Source organism: Symsagittifera roscoffensis, unplaced genomic scaffold, assembly GCF_963678635.1.
Source record: "Symsagittifera roscoffensis unplaced genomic scaffold, txSymRosc1.1 SCAFFOLD_159, whole genome shotgun sequence".
In the NCBI taxonomy this organism is placed as follows: domain Eukaryota; kingdom Metazoa; phylum Xenacoelomorpha; order Acoela; family Convolutidae; genus Symsagittifera; species Symsagittifera roscoffensis.
In genome coordinates, this window is record NW_026971345.1 from 67,249 (window position 1) to 80,086 (window position 12,838).

A 12,838-nucleotide genomic window follows, 5' to 3' on the forward strand; every position below is an offset into this window, starting at 1 on the left:
TGGAACTCGTTCCGAGGGTTCCTTGAAGCATCACCAGCAGTGAGATCCTTCGACTTTGTAACCAATATTTCTGTCTCTGATACAACTGTTCTTCACAATTTCTATCGTTGTTCTGATTTTCGTCTTTTTTATTCAAAATGGCCGTCTTTTCTCCATTTCTCAGAAATGTTCTTCTTCCGATCGAAATTTTAAAAATAAAAATTCTAGAACATTCTGACCCTCCGTCGCAACACTTTTTTGTTCATAAGGCCTTTAGTCACTCTTTTTTCTGTCGCGGGAAGGTTGTGCTGTGCCATCTGGCAGAATGGCACATAGAGTTCATAAGTCTCTCTGAGATAAAAGGGGGCGTTGCCACTTGTTCCCGCGCTCCTTGCATCATCGTGAAGTTCATAGGTGAACTCTAGTTTGCTGTCTTTTCAACCGGGTTGTCAGACATCCCAATCTATTGTTCCAGTTGAGGTTAAAAACTCATATACTTGTTTCCGGTGGGTGAAGTCTTCTCGTCTTCAGTTCTGCGTTTTTCAGGACCCATTTCATGGACTGGACTTTTCCGCATTTTACCTCCAGTGTTGCTGGTTTGCTTTGTCTTCTGACTCCTTGTTTCAACCATTTCTTCTGAAACTTTCTTATCCTTTTGCCTCGACTTTCTTTTTATTTGCTGCAAAGAGGTCATTAAATGAGTTTCTTTTTTGCTTAAGTATGATTTTCCTTGAGCTGTTAATTTGGGTCTCTTTCACATGTCTAGAATCAATCTAATTTTTGATCGAATTTTTTGCTCATTAGCCTTAGATTCTCTACGATTGTTCCGTAGTACCAAAAGTAATAATAACTCATGACGATAATATTCCAACGTTTAATCCTCAAGTGACGAATTTGATAATCACGAATTAGGTTTTGTTATAGCTATACAGTGTATGTTCAGCTATGAAGAGCAGCAAGCAATGGGTTTTTGAATCGAAAGATTGCGCAAAATGATGATTTAGAATTTGTTTTTAAAGTCAGAAATTAGCTATCAGGTTGGATAGAAAAAAAAATTTCATCCAATCAAACGGAAACTTCAGCTAAGTATTTGTTTGTTTTCACTAAACAGACAAAACTTGAAGGCAGTTATTATCTTCTCAAGTGAGTTTCTATTGCACTCAACGCGTTCTTTTTCATTCATCTACCGCCGGATGGCCCGATTAAGACATATTCTCAGGGCAACCACTTCCGCAAAAAAATTGATTCGGATTACTATTTGAAGGAGATGGATTCTTTTTCATTTTTTTTTCATGATCAAAAATCTGTCACCATTAATTTTTTACCATTGCTTTTAGCAAAGGGTGTAAAACCGGGTACTAACCCCACAATGACACTCTCTACGTGGTTCATTGGATCAATGTTAGCCGGGCTCTACGTCCAGTAGGGTTCACTGACGGCGAACCCCTGTCATTTACCACAACGGTAACAGCTTCGGTCGACAGAGGGCGTAAACCAAAGATAATATGTCATGCTAACCCACCCTGTTAACAACCACCGTCTTACAATCCGACCCTCTGCTTTATTCTCCGAGGAAAGGACTTTTGTGGGAGTAGAGATTAACTTTGGAACTCGTTCCGAGGGTTCCTTGAAGCATCACCAGCAGTGAGATCCTTCGACTTTGTAACCAATCCTTACAACCATTAAAAAAGTAATCAGAAGGTCAAAAGTATCATAGTAACCCAGGTTTCAGTCAGAGATCCCTTCATCACGTATTTCAGCCAAAATCTTCGGAATTTTCTAGATTTGGAAGTGATAATGATAAAAAAAAGGTGATGATAAGTGTTGATGTCCTTACAATTAAACTCAATACGTGTTACGTTTCTTCAAAAAGAACACGCAACTCGTGAATAAGGTTGAAAAAGATACCCATCATCTATTAAGTCTTTAAGTCATCTATTAAACTTGGAGATGGGGGTTTTGGAAGTGAAACGTCATTTCCTCGAATTTTATAATTTATCAAAGAGCTCATGCCTGTGGTCTGTTTGCGTCCATTTCTTTTTGGTTGCTCCAAAAAAAAACGTTTAAAAAAATGAGCAAATCTTCTACTTTTTTGAGGTCACGTTGTCTTGTGGATCCTTTCATATGTTCTAAGAAGCTTTTGGATCTTTCCACACATGTTGTGATAACCAATTCACTAAACAGCAGCAACAACAGGGTACTAGATGTTTTCTCATTATTATTTTTGTTCGCAGGATATACAGTTTAAGTGTGCCTTCCAATCTGTACTTTATGTCAATCAACAGACATCTTTTAAACATTTTTCATTTCAAATACTCATTATATTTATCATCATCATCAGTGGTTTTTTCTTTCCACTTCTTTTGGAACACAGAATTGCTTCTAGAACAATATTATGAACTCTGAGTCCTTATGAAAGTCAATATGAAAGTCCTTATGAAAGTTAATAACGTTCAAGTAGAACTTTTTAGAATTTTTCTAAAACTGTTTTCATTTGTCTCGTTACGCAAAAAATTGGTAGTTTGTTCCATAGCTGGCATCCTGCTCCGTCAAAAGCCTTTGAGCCTTATTTAGTGTTTTTGGTACTTTGAGGAGGAAGTTTGATTTTCCCCCTTCTGTGGTCGAAACTGTAAACACATTTAGATACTAAGGAATAATTTTCTGGTTGTGTACACACTTGTGTACAAAGACTAGTGTCTTGAATTGAATTCTTTTATATACGGGAAGCCAATGAGGACCGTGGAGATGAAGACTGGCACTGTAGAAACGATGAAGGTTGAATATGAAGCGTGCTGCTAAATTCTGTATCTTCTGGAGTGGCACCAATTCGTTTAACGACATTCCACCAAGCAGAGAAGTGTAGTAATTTAGTCTGCTGAAGATTCACTGGTGAATGAGCGTGATATTATCATTAGGAGTTTTTCACAGCTTTTTGTCGATGAAAAGTCAACGACGCGTCTGACATAACTCCCAGAGACATCAGAGACGTTTTAGACCGATAAGTTAGTCGTGAAACTTTTCCTTTTAATCCGAATTGGATGAAACCAAGTTTCGCTAAAACACTTCTCCGGAATTTCAAACTCAGCTTGCAGGTCAAGTTCTAGTAGGAATATTTTTGAATTTAGATCTAAGTCATTTCGGATATCCATTACCGTTTTCTAAAGGGCTGTTTCACTTGAATGCAGTTTCGGTAGGAAGATTGCCTGTTATTCAAAAGGTTGTTTTCTTTGATGAAAATGGAAATTTGTGAATGCACTAAACGTTCCAGCTGATACTTAATCAAATACTTCGGGGTCTATGGAATCTTTTTTTTATTTTAGGTTTTTACAACTAATACTTTGGGAAATGATGGAAAACTCGCCGAGAGGAAAACGAGACCCATGAGTTTTCATTTTTTTTCGTCAGCAAAGTTGGAGCAGATTAAAGTCAGAAACCTTGTTTGATATAGGTGGTTTTTATGTTTTAAATAGGTGGTTTTTATGTTTTAGGTATGACGCTTTTATTAAGTCAAATCGTCTAAACAATCAGCTATTAGTTGGTAAATTTCTGATGCTGACTACATCGCTCAGCCAATATGAATCCTAATTGCAACACATGCAACCATACGCTAGCGGACGGAGTTGAACTGTTTGTTTGTTTGACTTGTGGAAATTCAATGCACTGGACCCTGAAATGCACTGGGTTCTCAGAAACATTACTAAAAGAGTTAAGAGAAGTAAGAAACAACGTCCTCCTGATGTGTAATCAATGCTCCAGCAATGGCAAACGAGACTTGGTTATTTCTGTGGTTTCCAGGCAATCTTCTGCCCTAGAAGCAATTCAAAAACAAATGGAAAAAGCTGAAAACTCTCAAAACGCAAACCGAAGTTGAACTGAAGAAATATTCTGAGGTCCTTACCAACGGGTCTAGGACAACAAGCCGAAATTAAAACTTTACAAGCACCTCAAAACACTATTTTATCATCTGTAAAACGTTATTTTTCAGAAATTTTGGTCAGTTTAGTCCATTAAAAGCGTTATTCATGACAATGCACCACTTGTGATTGGCATCCGTTAATAACATCAGCCGGTTTTTGAAATGCATAAATTATAAACATGAAAAATGCCTTCAACCATGTTTTACTTTTCAACTTTCCGAAACATCATTTGGAGGCCTAAACTTTATGAAAACGCCAATAACTTGTGAAGAAAGATCATGAAATTCAGAAATTCTTCAAAAAAGTTTTCAAATTAATCATATTTCACGAGTTTATAAGGAACTATTCGGCTTGAAGTCCCTAATTTTACGATTCGGCTTGAAGTCCCGTCGGCTTGATGTCCAGCACCCCTTACCAACACCCTCGCTACTAGCGCAGCCCCACAACCTGTGGTGGCTGCGACAAAGCAAAACGTACAGAAAGAATCTACTGGCAATGCACTCAATGGTATCCGAATAAGAGGAATTCCTGAATTGGTCAACAGAGATCCCGCCTTGCGCTTCAAGGCGGATCAAGTAGAACTGAACAAAATCTTTTCGCACCTGGGCCTGGCATGCCAAGCAACAGATATCAAGAGAATGGGCAATCAAATTAAAGGCAAACATCGAACCATAATGGCGAGAGTAAATAATGCTTGCGACCGAATACTCATCTTTCTTTCTTTATCGAAACTTAAGCATTACGACAAAAACGTGTTTGTGTCTCCCGAACTAACAACAAGTGAATTTGAAAAAGATAACCTCCTGCTGCAGCAACGGCGAGTAATGATCAATGGGGGCGCAGAGCCCAGTAGCATCAGACTGAGAAACCTTGTGCTAGAAAAGAAAATAAACAAAGTTTGGACCATTCTGCCTGCTCCTACCGCAGACACAGAGTCCGAATCAGAATCCAAATGACTAAACAATGCCTCAATGTCCGTTCTTGTATACAATGCTCGAAGTTTGTTGGACATTAAGCGAAGAATGGCTTTCGCGAACACCTCAACCAGTTCAGACTTTCATATTCTTTGTATAACTGAGACCTGGCTAACTAGTCACGTGCCTAACAGCGCCTTATTTCTCACTGATTTTACTATCTATAGAACGGACCGAGCGCATACTGCCAACAGTTCCAACAAACATGGTGGCGTTCTGTTGGCTATCCGACACCCCTACTCGTCGACTCATCTCGATACATCAGATATTCCTGATTGCGTTGCCTCACTGGTACAGTCCTCACCTACAACCAGTCCACTACTGTTCTGTTGTGTCTATTCAGCTCCTGACGGGAGCTCCTATAGACTCAACGTGAGCACTTTCAAACACCTCCTGCTACTACTGCAACACCACAAAATGGAACACAACTGCGAGCACGTTATCATTGCTGGCGATATAAACCTGAAACATACCGATTGGTCAACCATGGTCTCAACAGACGCATACGAATCCGAGCTCCTGGAAATCTTGGTTCAATTCAACTATCAACAAACTTTGGCAAACAACTCCTGCATGCTGGATGTCTTCCTCATCAACGATACCTCGCCTATAATCCATACGGCAGTTGACGAAGCCTTCGGAATCGCACACTCAGTAGATTTCAAGAAGTGCTCCGACCATCAGCCGTACTCAATCCTCTTACAAGTTCAATATGCTCCTCCAAAGCCATCAGACAGTCAAATCGATCTGGACTTCAACGTGTTCTCATAACATAAGGCTCACTGGGATCTCATCGGAATAGAAATTATCAACAGTCCTTTCACTGGCTACAGCAATGTGGATGTCCTCTTGACTTCATGGTATGAGTGGTTGTATAGTATAGTATCGAAACACAATCCGCCCATCACTAAACACCGCCGTAACCTGCCCCCTGGGCATCGGGCGAGGCGTCGCATCTGTTGAAAAACTCAGCACACTACGTAAAGCCAAGAAGCCAAATGAAACGAAAACAAACATCACTGAAGAAAAAGTCCGTGAACAACTGAGGCTCGATCAGACTGAATTCGAAAGCAAAACATTCATGGATCTGAATTTCTTCAAAATGCACAAGTATTTCAGAAGCATACGACGCAGCCACCAAACTCCTCCTATTCTAAAGTGGGGAAGCATTTCAGCTTCCAGCGATGCTGACAAAGCCAACCTCCTCAATCGCTATTTCCATAGCGTGTTCTCTCCTCCAGAAACTACTACTGCTATATACGATCTTGAATCTGAACCTGCGAGCAAATTTGGGTCAATCACAATCAACGACCAAATAGTCAGCAGTGTAGTCTCGAAACTGTTTTTGGCCAAAGCCCGAGGATGCGATGGTATACCAAACATCCTACTGAATAATATATCTAACGTCAAATCAGTGACCCTCCTAATGCGAACATGTAAGAACAAAGGAGTCTTTCCTGAGCAGTGAAAACGCGGACTAACCATCACCGTCCACAAAGGGGGCGACAAACAAAATGTCTCAAACTACAGGCCTATAACACTTCTTCCAGCACTTTCAAAAGTCTTCGAAAGAATCATATTCGACGCCCTCTATCAACAATTCCGTCCTACATTAAATTGTTCTCAGTACGGGTTTCGGCCTAAAAGATCTGCAGTTTTACAGATGCTGAGTTTCCTCGATAACATCTACAGTGGCTTAGACGAAAATTCAACTGACTTGCATGTGCTATATATAGACTTTGAAAAGGCGTTCGACAAAGTTTGTCACAGAATGCTTCTGGCCAAACTATACAACATCGGGATTCGAGGAAAACTTCTCCAGTTGATTGAAAGCTACCTGAGCCATCGAACACAAAGAGTCAAGATTGGCGACAATATCTCTATACCATTGCTGATCACAAGTGGGGTACCGCAAGGATCTATCCTGGGTCCGCTTTTGTTTTTGATTTATATTAACGACCTACCCGACGGCATCCACTCTGCTCCGTTCGGTTTTGCTGATGATTACAAATTTGTATCCCGCGATCCCGCAAGCTTACAACTAGATGCCAATACCCTTATGCAGTGGTGCGAAGAGAATAAAATGCGAATCAACAGTGGGAAATGCAAAGTGCTGTGCCTGAAAAGTAGATACAATATTCTTATGAACCATGATACAGTGGATGTCACGGATGAACATAAAGACTTGGGAATTATTATGTCGAGTACGCTTGATTGGAAAGCGCACGCTAAAACTCGCTGTGAAAAAGCGATCAAAGCTTTCTACATGATTAAAAGAAACTCTTCGCCGTACATCACCCAAAAACTCAAAGCTGCTTTATATTGTGGATACATTGTACCAATATTAACCTATGGCTCCCAGTGTTTGTACTTCAATAAAGGAGACCTCAGAGTTATTGAATCAGTGCAAAGGAAATCAACCTCCTGGATCCTCAACTACCCAACACACTTGAGCTACAAAGAAAAACTTCATCTCCTAGAGCTGCTACCATTATCTCTTTATGGAAATGCACAGTCTACTTTTGTTTTCTGACATCATCACCGATAAATACGACTATGATTGGTCACAATATGTATTCTTCACCATTTACCGGTACTAGGGTCTCAACTCATGATATCATCCAAACAAGAAGTACAAATAAAGCGAAGTGTAGAAAAAACTTTTGGTACATCGCTACAAAACTTGTGAATAAACTCAATCACGTAGTCGATTTCTTTTCATCTGGCCTGAAACAAAGACTAACAAATCTTTACTGGTCGCACTTCCTGAACAACTACAACGAACTTGATGCATGCTCTTGGCGCCTCATGTGCGACTGCGAGCGATTCATCTGTAAACAGATACATTTGTAATTATCTTTCGGGGCTTATCCCCCTTGAGTTTATACTTTGTTTAAACTCTGAATTCATTATTATTATTATTATATTGTGCTTATCGCTCATGATAAATCAGTTTCTGTTACTCGGGTGAAACTTTCAAATTCACGGATTGCGGAAAATTCATGGAAAACATTGGGTAAAAAAACGAGTCGTATGCGCTCTGAGTAAATTTTCTGAATGGTTAATCAAAGATTTTAATGAATAGCTCTGTGTTTCTCTCGAGTGGATGCAATGTTCAAGTTATCCGATTGGATTCTGTAGAAACGTGATTTTCTCGGAAAATTGTTCGAAAATCTATCAATGCCGAGAGTCTGAAAGTCATCTAAGAGTAATTGGCTAACAGTAGGATCTGATTTATCCGAACTGAACGAACATTTACAAGTCCTATGATCAAAATATTGATTGAGCCGATAATTTTTCTATTATAATGCTTTAGGGCCTTGTCGGCTCTCGAAACACAATATTAATTGTTACGAGTGCCGAGAATATTAATTTTATTCGTACACGCGAATTGGGTGGCAATGGACTCGAATGACAGCTACGAGGTGAATGTCCTTAATCTTCTCTCCGAAAATGACTTTGAGGAATGTTTATCCCAAAAGAATAAAAAACAGTTAGATATATTTTTGACAAATAATCCAAAAGTCTTACTGAACTACACCACGCAAAACAAGTCATACAGAATTCAACAAGTCATACAGATCCGATCACTTAGCATACACTATATCGATTCACACTGGAACGGAAGTAACCAATACAATACAAAATGAACGGTTTGCGTTTCATAAAGCCGATTGGAATGCAATAAATAAAAGTATATTAGATAAACATTTCTTCCGTACTGTTATAGTAATGTTGACGAACTTGTAAAACAATGGTATAAATGGCTTTGCCATATCATTGAAGAAAATGTCCCCAGAGTAACAAGCCACAGAAAGAACCTCTCCCCTTGGGTGTCTAGTAGTACATCACACCAAATAAAAGTTATTTCCACATTAAAACGTAAAATCGAACAGAAAAACAGAAACAATCTAAGCGGCCTCCTAAAACTAAAAAAGAAAGAAGCTCTGCTACGCAAAAGCTTTTCAAAGGAGAAAAGTTTTCTGCACTACAAAAATATCTTCGATCAACCCACAAAGGCATTCGTTTTCCTGACCATATGTCTTTCGGAAACAATCAAGCTTCCAATGATAATGAAAAAACTAAGCTTTCCAATAAATTCTTCTGCAGTGTCTTTACCAGAGATTATCTACTAAATGCAAATCAAAATAACGAAAACTATGTCCATAATAAATTAGTTATAACAGAAAAACAAATTGTCCAAATTCTCTCGAACCTCGGTACCAGTAATGCCTGTGGGCCTGACAACATCGGAAATCTTATCCTAAAAGATTTTTTTATCTCTAGCAAAATCACTCTATCTTGTTTTCAAAACTGTAATAGCAAAAGGATTTTTCCCCACTCATTGAAAAATCAGTGAAGTAGTCCCAGTTTTCAAGGACGCGAACAAATCACAAATAAAGAATTACCGGCCAATAAGCCTTCTTTGCAATGTATCAAAAATACTAGAGAAACTTATCTTTGTTGAGCTTTATAATCTAACCAACAAACACTAGCATGAAGCCCAACACGGTTTCTGTAAAATGCGTTGGGTGATTACTCAACTTCTACATTTTCTTGACCATCTGTACCAAAAATATGACATTTCAACTGAAACGGAACTTTATGTTCTCTACCTTGATTTTCGTAAAGCATTTGACAGCGGTCCTCACCAAAAATTAATTGATAAAATACAACAATTCGGAATTGGCGGAAACTTCGTGAAACTCATTGCAAGTTACTTAACAAACAGGGGTCAATATGTGAAAATAAATGATAAGCGCTCCCCAACAGCATCAGTAACTAATGGTGTGCCAAAAGGGTCAATCATTAGACCTTTAATATTTATCCTATTTATAAACGATTTACCAACTATAATTAAAAATAGCGAATCTTTTGGGTATGCAGATGCTTTCAAACTTGACTGACCCTTGTACTATACAAGAAGACATAAATAGAATAGAAAAATGGTGCTCAGACAACGAATTGAAACTCAATAGTGATAAATGCTATATACTACCAATTCAAACGAAATGCGAAATTGATAATTTGACGCTAAATGCCAATCGCCTAAGTTGTAAAAAAAGAACAAAAAGATCTAGGTATTATAATGGCGACGAACTTAAATTGGAAAGCACATTGTGATAAAAGATGTTCCAAAGCCTGGAGAGCTTTCAATTTTCTAAAACGCAACGTATCGAAACTAGCAAACAAATATATGAAACAGGACTCATACAAAGGGTATGTAGTCCCTGTAATAGCATACGCATCTCAGGCATGGTTAACAAACAAAGGTGAAATGAGGGATATCGAAAAAATCCAAAATCGGGCCACCTCATGGATACTTGGCTTATGGGAAAATTACAACAATAGATTAAAACAACTAGAACTCCTGCCTCTATCTATGTACTTCGAACTACACGATGCCCTACTCTTACTATCCATCATGCAAGGAAACTATAACATCAGAAAACCCGTATCAATAAAGAACAACCCTGGAAATGACATCAAAACAAGACAAACCAGCGGTAATCAAATAAATATTGAAAAAACAAGAACAAAAAAAGCCGATTAAAACTTCTGAAAGAGATCTAGCAGACTGTTAAACATCATTACAAAGAAATCAAACTACGAGATTAGCGAGCTGACGAAGCCGGTTTTAACAAAAATCTACTGGAAATTTTTTGAAGAATAAAGTTAAATAAACTCATGCACATGGAGAATCATCTGCAATTGTAGTGACCAAAACTGTGGGTGCAAACCCTTGAGCCAAGAGCTCTAAAGACTGACGAACTACTACTGCTACTACTAATATCATCTTCTTTGAAAGCGGCATGAAATGAATTGCAACGAGATTCTTGTTTGAATACTTTTCCAAAGTGAAGTTTTGCCTTAGATTCGAAAATTGTTTTGTTGCTAGTAAATTTATCAAGTTCGATTCATTAAAATTTCATTTTTCGTTTTTTTTTTAAATCCTATCGGTTCTTAAGATTTTGGCTAATTTTATATCGGTTTTGTGACCCCTCATGGCGTAGTGTGGTCGAATAGTTTTCCTAAGTGTGCGTGTGTTTGTGTTTTGAGAGAGGGGACTTATTTTTATTTTCAGTTTTTTGGCTCAACAGGTATTAGTGACAGGTAGAAGTATTATGGTCTTAGTGACAGCTTCGGAAATTATTGCGCGATGCTTATTATGCATGCGATTAGCGTTATCAAATCGGAATACAGACTTTTTTTGGTTTAAAAACTAGGTTAACAATTCACTTGAATAAGTTAACATGGCTGTTCTGATGAAGTGTCTGGCAAACATTTTTTTTTGAAAATGACTGCTTTTTAAATGACCGTTCAATTCGAAGTTTTTTGTTAGTTTTAAACCAACTCTGTTTTTCCATTTTTTGCTTCGAAGTTTTCTCGGCTTGCCATCGGCTTATGTTATATCTGTTCAGTTGCCTCATAATATGTCTGAATGTCAAAATGATTTGAAATTCTTTTGTCCACCAATTTGTCATGCTATGTTTGTCTCGTATCGCAAATTGCGCGCAGCTCTTTGTGGTGCAGTGTTTTTTTGTGCTGCAAAATTTTCTTCCCTGCTCTAAGGCAGGTATGTTTATCACATATTTGATATCGTATGTAATCAAGATCGGACGAAGTGGTGATCTGTTTTTCCTTGCAGAATCAACGTGAAAACTTCTTGTTCGACTTGGACTTACATTCGCTTATGTGAAAGTTGCCGACTTTACATAGGCATTATATTACTCGGGTCTTTTGGTTTCACCGGTGGAACTGCTTTTTACTTACGGTCCTCGGCCCCTTCAAAGTCTATCGATATCAATACTGGGAGAAATCCATTCACTTTAAGATGAATTAGCTGTAATAATACAAAATGAAAAGGTAACTCGCATAAAAAATCTGGTATCTCCTTTTCTGTTCTTCTGTTTCATTATTTTGTTTCTCATTTTCATGCCTGTTTTAATTTTTGCAGGAATGTCTTTTTTGATTTACAAAATTTAATTGCTTTCTGGCGCATAAAGTAATGTGTTCTAATGCAGTGTTGTCATGGAACCGAGGCGAATTTGGGTATTAATTATATTCCGCTGCTCTTTTGTCAATCTACGCAATGCCTGAAATCAGAACTAATTACCTTATGACTTGGCTTAAGCCCCCTCCCAGCCCTAAAAACCAAGTAGTCTTCTTGAAAGTGTGCGGCCTATAAGCAGATATTTTTCTTTTAATACCCGTTTTTAAGGGGACAATTTTGAAAAAACGTCGAGTATGATCGGACTAAAATAATAACTACATGTTTAGTTGAAACATGTCGATAGATTTTTTCAAATTACGCCAAATTACAAATCCAGAGTATTCAAATTAAATCTATTTTTTTGAAGGATTTTAATGTAAAACTGAGTTCCAACTAAAAAGATTTTGAAGTATTAATTGCTCGCGCGGTAGCTAGTACTCAAAGTTGTAAAGCGTTTCTGCTGACTGAACTGTCGGTTCACTAAATTGTCGGCTTACTACTCTGCAACACATCTTCAAACTCGTGTGTAATGTTGATGTGGTTCGCGCAGTCAACTGATAAACTGTCTTTTTTCTGTCTGCCATTTCCCGTTTTTAGTTTTTAAAAAAAATTTCCGTCAGTGCTAATATGTTTTCAAGCAACCGACGCAGTACAAAGCAGATTGCTCCGCGAGGTGATGTTCTTAAATCTTTCATTTGTGCTTACAAAATATAAGAGTTAGTTTTTATTTTGTTACGCAAGGCTTTCTTTTCTAGGGCAGAATTTTTTTCCGCGTATTTTGTCACATTTTGGCCCGAAAAGTTTTTAAATAAGCTTTGATTGTCAAGAAAATGTCACTGGGCACGCGTTACTTTAATTTCAAATTTGATTTACTTTAGTTTTCTTTTTGCGATGTTTTCGAACTGTGTATTAGTTTGGTAAGCGTGCGTTTCCAGTATAAAGGTGAATCTACTCAAATATATTCAGTTAAGCAT